At 41.6% G+C, this 12,468-nt stretch overlaps 1 protein-coding gene across 1 annotated transcript in view; it reads right to left on the reverse strand.

Moving 5' to 3' along the window:
- The window catches only part of PXDNL (peroxidasin like), a 420,144-nt gene that overhangs the window by 406,850 nt on the left and 826 nt on the right, over window positions 1-12,468 (reverse strand). The gene's annotated exons all lie outside the window — the stretch shown is intronic.

Here is a 12,468-nt window from a genome sequence, read left to right on the forward strand (position 1 = left end):
AGTTAAAAGAAACTAATATTAAAAGAAAAATATGATCGGAAATAAAACAGGTACAAAAAAGAAAAAGAAATTATTTAGAAAAAGTAGGTGGCAAACATTGAGTTTTACCTTCCGCCTGAAATTAGAGGAGCAATCAGCTACTTGAAACCTTTCCTGAGGAGCCAAGATGGCCGACTAGAAACCGAGGCTCCCACTGAGAAGAAGAAAAATGGCGAGTGAATCCTGCACCGGCAACTGACGTATCGAGGTTCTCTCACTGGGACTGACTAGGTGGTTGGTATGACCCATGGAGAGCAGAAGAAGTAGGGTGGTGCAACAGCCCACCTGGGAACCACACGGGGCAAGGGGCGCTCCTATCCCCAGCCAAGGGAGGTGGTGAGTGATGGAGCTACCCTGCCTGGGAAGCCATGTTTTTCCCACCGATCTGTGCAACCGGCGGATCCTCGTGGGCCCACACCACCAGGGCCTTGGGTCTCAAGCATACAGTTGTGCAGATTCTCAGCAACCACTCAGCTGGAGACTGCCTAAAACTACCAGACTCCCCGGGGGAGGGGTATTCATCATCACTGCAGCTGCCTGCTGCCTAAGAGGACTGAACTCCCAGGGAAGAGGTGGCAGCCATCACTGCAGCTCCAGCCCACGGCCATTTGGACTGGATGGTTTGGGCCCAGGAGGAATTCCCCACAGCATAGGATGATGGCTGTGGCAGATTGTGGCCAGACTGTGGCCAGATTGTGGGCAGATTGTGGCAGATTGTGGCCAGATTGTGGCCGGATTGTGGCAGATTGTGGCAGATTGTGGGCAGATTGTGGGCAGATTGTGGGCAGATTGTGGGCAGATTGTGGGCAGATTGTGGCAGATTGTGGCAGATTGTGGCAGATTGCCTCTTTAGGCCACACCCTGACCCAGCCCTCTTCACTAGGCAGGGTCTCCCTGCAGGAGTTTCTGAAACTCTAGCCATGGGTTTAGGGACAGCACTCTGATCTCCCTGAGACTGAGCTCCTGGGGGGAGAGGCAGCCATGATCTCTATAAATCGGCACACTTAGCCTTTACCCCTGTGGGTTCTGAGAAATCCAGGCAGTCTGGATGAATGGGATGTCCCCCAGCACAGCAGACCCCATCCACCAAGGGGCAGCCAGAGTGCTTTGTTAAGTGGGTTCCAAATCCCATGCCTCCTGATTGGGTGAGACACCTCCCCCACCAACAGGGGTTACCAGGCACCTTCTACAGGAGTGTTCCCGCTGGCATCAGCTTGGTGCCCCTCTGGGAAAGACAGCCCAGAGGAAGGAGCAGCAGCTATCTTTGCTGTCCTGTAACCACCACTGATGACACCTCCAAGGGCAGGAGGGACCCAGATCTGAAGTGGACCCCAGCAAACCACAGCAGCCCTACGAAAAAGGGATCTGACTGTTAAAAGAAAAGCAAACAAAAGGCAACAACAACAGCATCAACAAAAAAGTCCACACAAAACCCCACAGAGGTCAGACGCCTCAAAGGTCAAAACTAGATAAACTCACAAAGACGAGAATCAACAAAAAATGCTGAAAACTCAATAAGACAGAGCACCACTTCTCCTCCAAATGATCACAACTCCTCTCCAGCAAAGGCACAGAACTGAGCAGAGGCTGAGATGGATGAATTGACAGAAGTAGGCTTCAGAAAATGGGTAATAACAAACTTTGCTGAGCTAAAGTGTGACATGGTAAAAGCCCCATAAAACTGCAGACCTCAACCATACCTCGGCTTTCTATTGAAACTGCTCTCTGTCACCCAAATGTGACAGGCAAGCAGCCCAAACCCACGCCATCTTGGCCCCTGCGACTTGTAATAAGTAATTAAGGACTGTAATTTCCACCCTACCCAGACAATGTGTAAACAAATGCTAATCTTGACTTTTGTGAACCACTTAAGTAACAATCAGAAAGTCCAAAGTCCCCTGGCCCTCGGAATGTCCGGAGTCCCTCACCCTCTGAATGTCTGGAACCCCTCACCCTCATCTCCGCCCAGGAGGTGATTTACAGAATCCACTAGTCCTCAGAACATCTGAAGCCCCTCATCCCAACGCCTGCCCCTCACCCTCACTCCCGAGGTGGTTTTACGGGTATAAAAGTTCTTGACACCCTCCTTTCGGGGCCACGGGTTGGAGAGACGCGAGTCCTCTGTGGCCGCTGGCAATAAAGACCCTGCAATTTGGCATACTTTAGTCTTGGTGTTGACTTTCTATGCTCGGGCCACTACAACAAAAGGAGCATGTTCTAACCCAATGCAAAGCAGCTAAGAATCATGATAAAACATAGGAACTAGGCACCAGGACTCACACCTGTAATCCCAGAACTTTGGGAGGCCAAGGTGGTTGGATCACTAGAGGTCAGGAGTTCAAGACCAGCCTAGACAACATAGTGAAACCCAGTCTGTACTAAAAATGTAAATATTAGCTGGATGTGGTAACACACGTCTATAATTTCAGCTACTCAGCAGGCTAAGTCATGAGAATCACTTGAATCTGGGAGGCAGAGGCTTCAGTGAACCAAGATCATTCCACTGCACTCCAACCTGGGCAACAGAGCAAGACTGTCAAAAGAAAAAAAAAATTGATGGAAAAAAAAAGTTACAGGAGCTGTTAACTAGAATAACAAGTTTAGAGAGGAACATAAATGACCTGATGGAGCTGAAAAACACATGAGAACTTCACAATGCAACCACAAGTATTATTAACCCAATAGACCAAGCAGAAGAAAGAATTTCAGAGCTTGAAGACTATCTTGCTGAAATAAGACAGGCAGACAAGATTAGAGAGAAAAGAATGAAAAGGAATGAACAAAACCTCTGAGAACTATGGGATTATGTAAAAAGACCAAACCTATGACAGATTAGGGTACCTGAAAGAGACAGGGAGAATAGAACCAAGTTGGAAAATATACTTCAGGATATCATCCAGGAGAACTTACACAACCTAACAAAACAGGCCAACATTTAAATTCAGGAAATCCAGAGACCCCCAGTAAGATACTCCATGAGAAGATCAGTGCCAAGACACATACATAGTCATCAGATTCTCCAAGGTCAAAATGAAGAAAAAAATGTTAAGGGTAGCCAGAGAGAAAAATCAGGTCACCTACAAAGGGAAGCCCATCAAGTAACAGCAGACCTCTCAGCAGCAATGCTACAAGTCACAAGAGATTGGGGGCCAATATTCAACTTTCTTAAAGAAAATAATTTTTAACCCAGAATTTCATATCTGCCAACCTAAGCTTCATAAGCAAAGGAGAAATAAAATCCTTTCCAGATAAGCAAATTCTGAAAGAATTTAGCACCACTAGGCCTGCCTTGCAAGAGTTCCTGAAGGTAGCACTAAATATGGAAAGGAAAAACTGTTACCAGCCACTGCAAAAACAGACTGAAGTACAAAAAAGACCAACGACACTGTGAAACAACTACATCACCAAGTCTGCAAAATAACCAGCCAACATCATGATAAGAGGATCATATTCACACATAAAAATATTAACCTTAAATGTAAATGGGCTAAATGCCCCAATTAAAAGACACAGAATGGCAAGCTGAATAGAGTCAAGACCCATCGGTGTGCTGTATTCAAGAGACCCATCTCATATGCAAACACATACAGGCTCAAAATAAAGGGATAGAGGAAAATTTACCAAGCAAATGCAAAGTAGAAAAAAGCAGGGGTTGCAATCCCAGTTTCTGACAAGACAGACTTTACACTAACAAAGATCAAAAAAGACAAAGAAGAGCATCACATAATGTAAAGTGAACAATTCAACAAGAAGAGATAACTATCCTAAATATATATGCACACAATACAGGAGTGCCCTGATTCACAAAACAAGTTCTTAGAGACCTACAAAGTGACTTAGACTACCACAAAATAATAGTGGGAGACTTTTTAACAGCACCTTGTCAATATTAGACAGATCATCAAGACATTAAGTTAACCAGGAAGCCAAATCATGAATGAACTCCCATTCATAATTGTTAAAAAGAGAATAAAATACCTAGAAATACAACTTACAAGGAAGGTGAAGGACTTCTTCAAGGAGAACTATAAGCCACTGCTCTAGGAAATAAGAGAGGACACAAATGAAAAAACATTCCGTGTTCATGGATAGGAAGAATAAATATGAAAATGGTCACACCACCCAAAGTAATTTATAGATTCAATGCTATTCCCATTAAACTACCACTAACGTTCTTCACAGAATTAGAAAAAAAAACTACTTTAAAATTCATATGGAACCAAAAAAGAGTCCATATAGCCAAGACAATCCTAAGCAAAAAGAACAAAGCAGGAGGCATCATGTTACCTGACTTCAAACTACACTACAAGGCTACAGTAACCAAAACAGCATGGTACTAGTACCAAAACAGACACATAGACCAATGGAACAGAACAGAGACCTCAGAAATAAGACCACACATCTACAGACATTTGATCTTCAACAAACCTGACAGAAAACAAGCAATGGGAAAAGGATTCCTTATTTAATAAATGGTGCTGGGTAAGCTATAAGCAGAGAAAATTGAAACTGAACACATTTCTTATGCATTATACAAAAATTAACTCAAGAGGGATTAAAGACTTAAATGTAAAACCTAAAACCAAAAAAAAAAAAACTCTAGAAGGAAACCTAGGTAATACCATTCAGGACATAGGCACAGGCAAAGATTTCATGATGAAAACATCAAAAGCAATTGCAACAAAAGCAAAAATTGACAAATGGAATCTAATTAAACTAACATGCTTCTTCACAGCAAAAGAAACTGTCATCAGAGTGAGCAGACAACATACAGAATGGGAGAAAATTTTTGCAATCTATTCAACTGACAAAGGTCTAATATCCAAAATCTGCAAGGAACTTAAACAAATTTACAAGGAAAAAAAACAAACAAACCCATTAAAAAGTGAGCAATGGACATGAACAGACACTTCTCAAAAGAAGACATTTATGCCGTCAACAAACATGAAAAAAGGCACAGCATCACTGATCATTAGAGAAATGCAAATCAAAACCACAATGAGATACCATCTGACGCAACTCAGAGTGGCAATTATTAAAAAGTCAAGAAACAATAGATGCTGGCAAGGCTGTGGAGGAAATAGGAAACTTTTTACACTGTTGGTGGGAGTGTGAATTAGTTCAATGGTTGTGGAAGACAGTGTGGTGATTCCTCAAAGACCTAGAACCAGAAATACCATTTGACCCAGCAATCCCATTACTAGGTATATACCCAAAGGAATATAAATCATTCTATTATAAAGATACATGCACATGTATCTTCACTGCAGCAATATTCACAATAGCTGAGACATGGGATCAACCCAAATACCCATCAATGATAGACTGGATAAAGAAAATGTGGTACATATATACCATGGAATATTATGCAGCCATAAAAAGGAAAGAGATAATTTCCTTTGCAGGGACATGGATGGAGCTGGAAGCCATTATCCTCAACAAACTAATACAGGAACAGAAAACCAAACACCACTTGTACTCACTTCTAAGTGGACCTGAATAATGAGAACACATGGACACGAGGGGAAGAATTATCCTGTTTATCCTGATACTCTCCCTCCCTGCCTCACCCCCACACTGGAGCCCATGGGGGTGAGGCAGGAAGGGGGAACATCAGGATAAACAGCTAATGCATGTGGGGTTTAATACCTAGGTGATGGGTTGATAGTGCAGCAGACCACTATGGCCCATGTTTACCTGTGTAACAAGCCTGCAAGTCCTGCACATGTATCCTGGAACTTAAAATTAAATTTGGAAAAAGAAAATTTTCCTAAGCAAATGTGAAGTATAAGAAAATAAAATAATTATTATAACCAACATCAGGAAGTGTAAAAGTATAATAATTGATTGTTGTCTTGGGATGGCGCCATGACAGCTGTCATTCCCATGCAAACAGACTTTTAATCTCTACTTGGTGGCTGCTTTTAGCTGACTTGGAACATTTTAAAAATAAATTCTCAAGACTGCAACAGCTTTTCAACTATACTTGTCTTTAGAGTTGTCCAAAATATAGACCATGGCAAAATCAGCCTCTCTCTAACAGGGCAAAGTGATCCAGGAAGGGATTGGCTCCAGGTAAGGAGGCATTCTCATCTAGGTATGAAGAAGAAACCGTTTTACTGTGCACCCAAACAAGGGTGCCAATGAGAGAGACGGAGATCTCTGTAAGCTTCTCCCTACCCATGTCCACTCCTCACAGCGTGACAGGATTAAGCATCACATCAGCACTCAAATATTTCTCATGTCTGTTTGTCAGAATAATCAGCCTCCAATTCTCTTTTCTCCCTTACCTCATTTGCCCTAGAAATTCTGTCTTTGGAATCGATTTTCCTCTCTGAACAGGCACATGCCACAAGCCCTTTCTGTGACAGTGGTCATCAATACAGGCGAGGCAGTAGCCGAGGCTTCCAGCTAAAATCGTTTCAGCCCAGGCACCCCCCGGTTAAACACAGAGTGGTCCATAGCACGCTTACAGTGGAGGGCCTGCCCTACGTCAAACTTTCAAATGGGCGATTATCTTCAGCACTCTCAAGTTTCGCTGGGCCAACTGGCTCACTTCTGCGTGCAAGGTATTTTATGTTAATATTCCAATGTAAAATATTTTATGTTGGTCTACTTTATGTCGTCTATCTTCTCTGTTCTCTGTCCAGAAGAAACTCAGTCCATCAGAAAGGCCAGTTAATAATGCTAATTCCACGTGGCATGTTCCCTGATTGAGATAAGACAGGAAAGGTGTTTCACGCAGTCTGGGACTAACAAGGAGAGGGAAGGCTTCCCCGAGGTGAGCTCTGAGCTGCTTCTGCAGAACAGGCAGAGGCAGACTCCGTGCAGGGAAAACGACCCTGAACGCATTCCTGGCAGGAAGAACAGAGTGCACAAAGCCCATCTGGCTTCCTGCATGTCTAGACTTTCAGCTGCACCTTCTTATGTGCTAATTGTATTGGTTCTGGACTGGTTAGCACTAATTTAATAAGCTGATTTGGTTAGTCCATTTAGTTAGATAACGGATAGCTTTCATTGGGATCTTAGCAGAACTGGTAAGTTGTTGGGAAATCTACCTTTGGGGGACCTCTGGTTTGTCTGAAACCATGCATGTCGGCAGCTGCTTCTTTCACTTATTCCTGGGGCTCTCACTCCAGGCGACATGAGTAGATGAATCTTAAGATCTACGTCCTTACTCTTGGAAATCATTAGCACAAAATATCATGCACGTGTATCACAGCATATGTAACCATTAGCACTCTGTAGCATTTGTGGTTAAATAAGGGCTTTTAATTCTCATGGTTTTTTTAAAAAAATAAGTTAGTAGATAGGAATTTTTAAAAATTATTTTCAGCTGGAGTCACATTCAAGGTTTTGTTTTCTGTTTTAAAATGCATGCATAAAACAGAATTGCAGTTACTGGTTTTTGGTGTTTTTACTACTCTGATGAAGAATCACTGGAGAAGACCAATAAATTATGTAAATTAATCAGAAGGAGCAGCAGAACAAGATGGATTTTAAACAAAATTCTCAGCTTCTCCACTTCACTGTCTAAAGCAAGCACGTCCAACCCACGGCCCGCAGGTCACATGTGGTCCAGAATTCAAGCCCATGTGGCCTTTTCCCATGCTTCCCTCTGGGAAATCTCATTTCTTCTTTTCAACCTAATTAATGTACACCCTTAGCCCAATGACTTTCAGAATTGCAAGTCTTGCCTCGGTCTCCCTCCCGAGCTTATATATTTCTGAGCCCCTACCCTTTCCACCAGAATGCCCCGGTAAAATGCAATGAAACTCAATAATGTATGAACCCCGAATATCCAAGACAGGTCTCAGTTAATTTAGAGTTTATTTTGCCAAGGTTGAGGACACACTCCCATGGCACAGTCTCAGGAGGTCCTGACAACATGATAGAGCACAGTCTGGTTTTGTACATTTCAGGGAGACATGAGACATCACTCAGTGTATGTAATGTGAACATGGGTTTGGTCTGGAAAGGTGAGACAGCTTGAAGCGGGAAGGAGGCTTCCAGGTGATCATAGGCGGGTAAGAGACAAACGGTTACATCCTTTTGAGTTTCTGATTAGCCTCTCTGAAGGAGGCAATCAGGTATGCATTTATCTCAGTGAGCGTGGGGTGACTTTGAATAGAATGCGAGGCAGGTTGGTCCTAAGCAGTTCCCAGCTTGACCTTTCCTTTTAACTTAGTGATTTTCAGGCCCCAGAATTATTTTGCTTTCACACTCTCAATGATTCAAAATTTTTTCTCCTCTTTTTCACACATTTCACTGTCTATGTTGACAAACGAGGACAGTCACCATTCCCTTTTACTCTATAAACGCAAAAGCAGAATTGGTCCTTCTAACACCAGACTTGTGCTGTCATTCAACTCTTCCCATGTGCAGTGGCTCTCCAGCTAGCACAGGGACCACAGCTCTGCTGCCTCCGATTGCAGCTACTCCCCACAAAGCTATTATTCCATAACACGTTCCTTCACTTCATTTACAGAATCTACAGGAGGGTTGAAATGCAGCGCTCAGTGTAGGAAACACTGTTCTAATAATTTAATCAGCATATGCCATCTAAGTACAGGCCGTTGTAGGCTATCCGAGCTCCACTGACCTTCTAAAGCAATTTTCCTGTCCATTTGTTTCTCGAAGGATGACTCCCAAGTCTCCAGGGTACGTTACACCTCAGCCAGTGGTGCCGACAACTGCTGACCTTTACTTCTCTACCTCCTCAAGCTGTCCCCACATCCACTGTCCCGCTTCAGCTCCATCCACACTCACCCGGTCTTCCTTCTGGAAAGCCTCTTCCAGCCCCTCTCCACAGGACCGCACTGACCTACCTGAGTCCGGAGGGCAGTGACAGCGCACTTTTGGTTTCATTCCTCTCCCTGACAAGTCGACCACTGGGGGAAGTCAGAATGTTGACACAGTTCAGCTGAGTCCCATCGAGCTTTCCCTCAACAATGGCAGGTGGGGGAAGGTCCAAGTTCAGGCCTGTTCATTACTGCTAAGGGATCATTCAAAGCCAGTAAGTTATGTCGGTTACAAACAAGCTACAAACAATTTGTAACAGAGATCAAAGTAACTCCTATTAAGCTGTTATTACAAAATTTTATATGTAACTTAAATCATAACGTTTTACATATAAATTATAAAATTATATATATATATAATTTTGCTGCCTCAGATTGCAGCTACTCCCTATTATTCCATAACACATCATTTTATATATTATATATATATATTTCCATTCATTTTATATATATATATAAAATGGTTGGAAATTTTTTTATATATATAAAATGAATGGAAATTGGAAAAAGCTGAAGGAATTCTATTTTCTTCTTGAACAAGGTGAAATTTTTATCAGCTGGACACATTTTTTTCATGATTGAGCTTAAGACATTTTCCAGTTCCCCACCCCCACCTTTTTCCCCAAGCTTTTGTATTATTTGGACAGCAAAGAAAGCTTTCTACATACAGAAAATGCCTTTAAATTAAATTAAATGTTTAGAATTTCACATCATACATACTTTTGTATTTATGACTTTTGGGGAAATCCTCAATCATTAAAACAGCCCTAAGCTTAAACTTTGCCTAATATAATCAAGGAGGTTTTTAGAGCATGTTCAATTTGCAGTCACTGAGTCCACGTGAGTCTCCACCTCCCACTCCTGAGAATTCTCAAGAGTGGTCCCAAGTTCAAGAATCTTTTCAGTTATTACAGTAAAACTTCCTATTTCTTAAGCAGTAACTGGGGAAATGAGGAAGTACAACGCAATGACTCTGGGATAGGATGGAGTCAAATCACACTCACCAAACACGGCTTCCGACTACCGGACAGGCTTCCTAGAGATGCTGAGTTCACTGCTGGACATTTTTTTGTTTGCAAATTTGAATTCTGAAAGATTTGTTTTACTAAAATCCACAGCATGAAGAGTGAGATTTTCTCAATGGCAGCAGGCTATTTGGTAAATGATACTAGTTTAGAAACACAATGATATCTTTATAGGTGGGATGAAATTGAACTTTAGAGGGACAGTTTTGCATTTTTCTAAACTTAAAACCCTGATGAACTACAACCAATCTTTAAAATAATAAAGTTTTCTTATCCACCATTTAGGAAAGTATTTTCTGCATTCAGGTTAAAATTTTGAAACCATGTAAAAATGGGAAAAAAAAAGGAAATTTTAACAATACTACTAATTAACATTTACCAAGCATGTTGGCCATTTGCAGAGCTAAATATTTTATCACATTATTTCCACATTATAGTGACAATACACATACATAAGGGTGGTTTAACAAAAACTACTGGTTCTGCCGCTAGGGAGAAATTCAGCCAGCTTCCATTTGCCTTAGTTTTCAAAAACTAAATTGGTTTTTTCGTTTTCAGAATTGTTATTGTCATCTTTCATGATATTGCTTACATAAAATGCAACCCGACATCAAGGATTTTTAGCCCCAGAGGAGCAGAGGACCAGTTTTTACAGGCTTTACATACGCTTCTCAGCTTTTATACAATTTCCCTAGTAGAAGTCACACACTGAAGGTCCTGGGCAAAAAGCAACCTACAAATAGGCATGGTTGGGCTTGTATATTTTTACTTTTCCATTTCTAAAAACGTAATTAGCTGCTAATATTGAAAAGCTAGAGAATGTCACTTTTGGCTTCCATATTTTCATCAAACTATGGCCCAAATTCCCAGATGCCATCAATCGGCTAAGTAGCTGGCTGCCCCATTAGCAAGAGCTATCTTTGCCCTCATTACCATCCCCCACACTCCAAGCTCGAGGCTAGCTGCTGTCCATCATTCCACTCACACAGTAGTTTGTCTTTCATCTACCCCACTTCCCTCAAATTACTTACTGCCAGGTTCCCGGAGACATTTAAGTTTGTAATTTCTGTCCTTAATTGCAAACATGATACTAACAGCGAAAACTTCCACAGTGTTTACTGGTGCTAGACAATTTCCTAGGTACTTAAAATGCATTAACTCATTTAATCTTCAAAATAACCAATAAGGTGAACATGGCATTAGTCTGCTCTCACGCACTGCAATAAAGAAATACCTCATACTGAGTAATTTATAAAGAAAGATGTTCAACAGGCACACGTTTCTGCAGGCTGTCCAGGAAGCACAGCAACTTCTGCTTGGCTTCTGGGGAGGCCTCAGGAAACTTACAATCATTGCAGAAGGTAAAGTGGGAGTGAGAACTTCACACGGCCAGAGAAAGAGGAAAATAAAGGCAGGTGGAGCTACAAACTTTTAACGACCAGATCTCATGATAACTCACTCTTGCCGTGACACCACCAAGGGGATGGTGTTAAACCACCACCACGATCCCGTCACCTCCCACCAGGTCTCACCTCCAACATCGGGGGTTACAATTCAGCGTGAGATTTGGGTGAGGACACAAACCATGGCAAACACTGTTAGCATCTCCATTTTTATAGATTAGGAAACAAGACACCAAGCAGTTGAGAACATCTCCAAGGCAACACACATTTTGTCAGTGGTGACACGAGACTCCCAGACAGGGATCTGGTCAAGAGCCTGAGAAAGCAACCATCAAGCTTTATTTTTAAACAGTGGAAGGCTCTGCACAATATTGACATCCCTTGAGTTCTGCTCATTACATTTAGAGGTGTGTGTCTAATGGGTGCTAATCTCTTCTTTGAAACACCTAGGAAACAAAATTTAGGTCGAGTTGGACCTTAGGTAGCTCCAAGACACTTGATTAGACAAGCAGCCCCTTCTCTAAGGCTTTGCTGCTATCTAAGAAAAACTCTCATTACAAAAGGACAAACAGCTGGTTCTGAGTCTGAAGGCACCTCTAGAGCTGTGCCGTCCACATAGGAGAATAAGCAGTGGTCTCAAATTCAAGAATCCTTTTAGTTATTACAATAAGGCTTATTTTGATATTTGAATGCATATAAAATTAGTGAAATGCTTTACAGGAATGAAAATCTACAGATCATATATGTCATTTTCTATGGGAATACTATCAAATTGGACTTTTTATAACCAAGTCCTCATTTCATGATTATGACTGACAAATGTGTGGCATTGATCCTTTTAAACATTTATATCTCAAAATTCCAGGAATTTGACGCTATTTCCCTCTGCCCACGAATTGACTTGAAACACTGCCAGCAGTTCTGTCTTCCATGAACACGACACGACCCACAAAACATTTATTATAGAGCAGGAAACCTCATCAGTGTGCATCTTTCAGCATTTTTCCTTTTCTTCTGTTTTTTATTTTTTAGTATTTTTGAATTTGTTCTTTTTTTTCTTTAAAAATAGACCCTAGAAACAGACCCTTCTCTTCTTTTGTAGTGTTTTGCCCTTCCAGTTATCTAATTATGATTTAATCTAAATAAATTAAAATATTTGGGTTTATTATCTCAATAGTAAAGATGAGAAGGTAGCATTTG

This window comes from Aotus nancymaae, unplaced genomic scaffold, assembly GCF_030222135.1.
Source record: "Aotus nancymaae isolate 86718 unplaced genomic scaffold, 86718_ANA_hifiasm-v0.15.2.pri h1tg000036l, whole genome shotgun sequence".
In the NCBI taxonomy this organism is placed as follows: Eukaryota; Metazoa; Chordata; class Mammalia; order Primates; family Aotidae; genus Aotus; species Aotus nancymaae.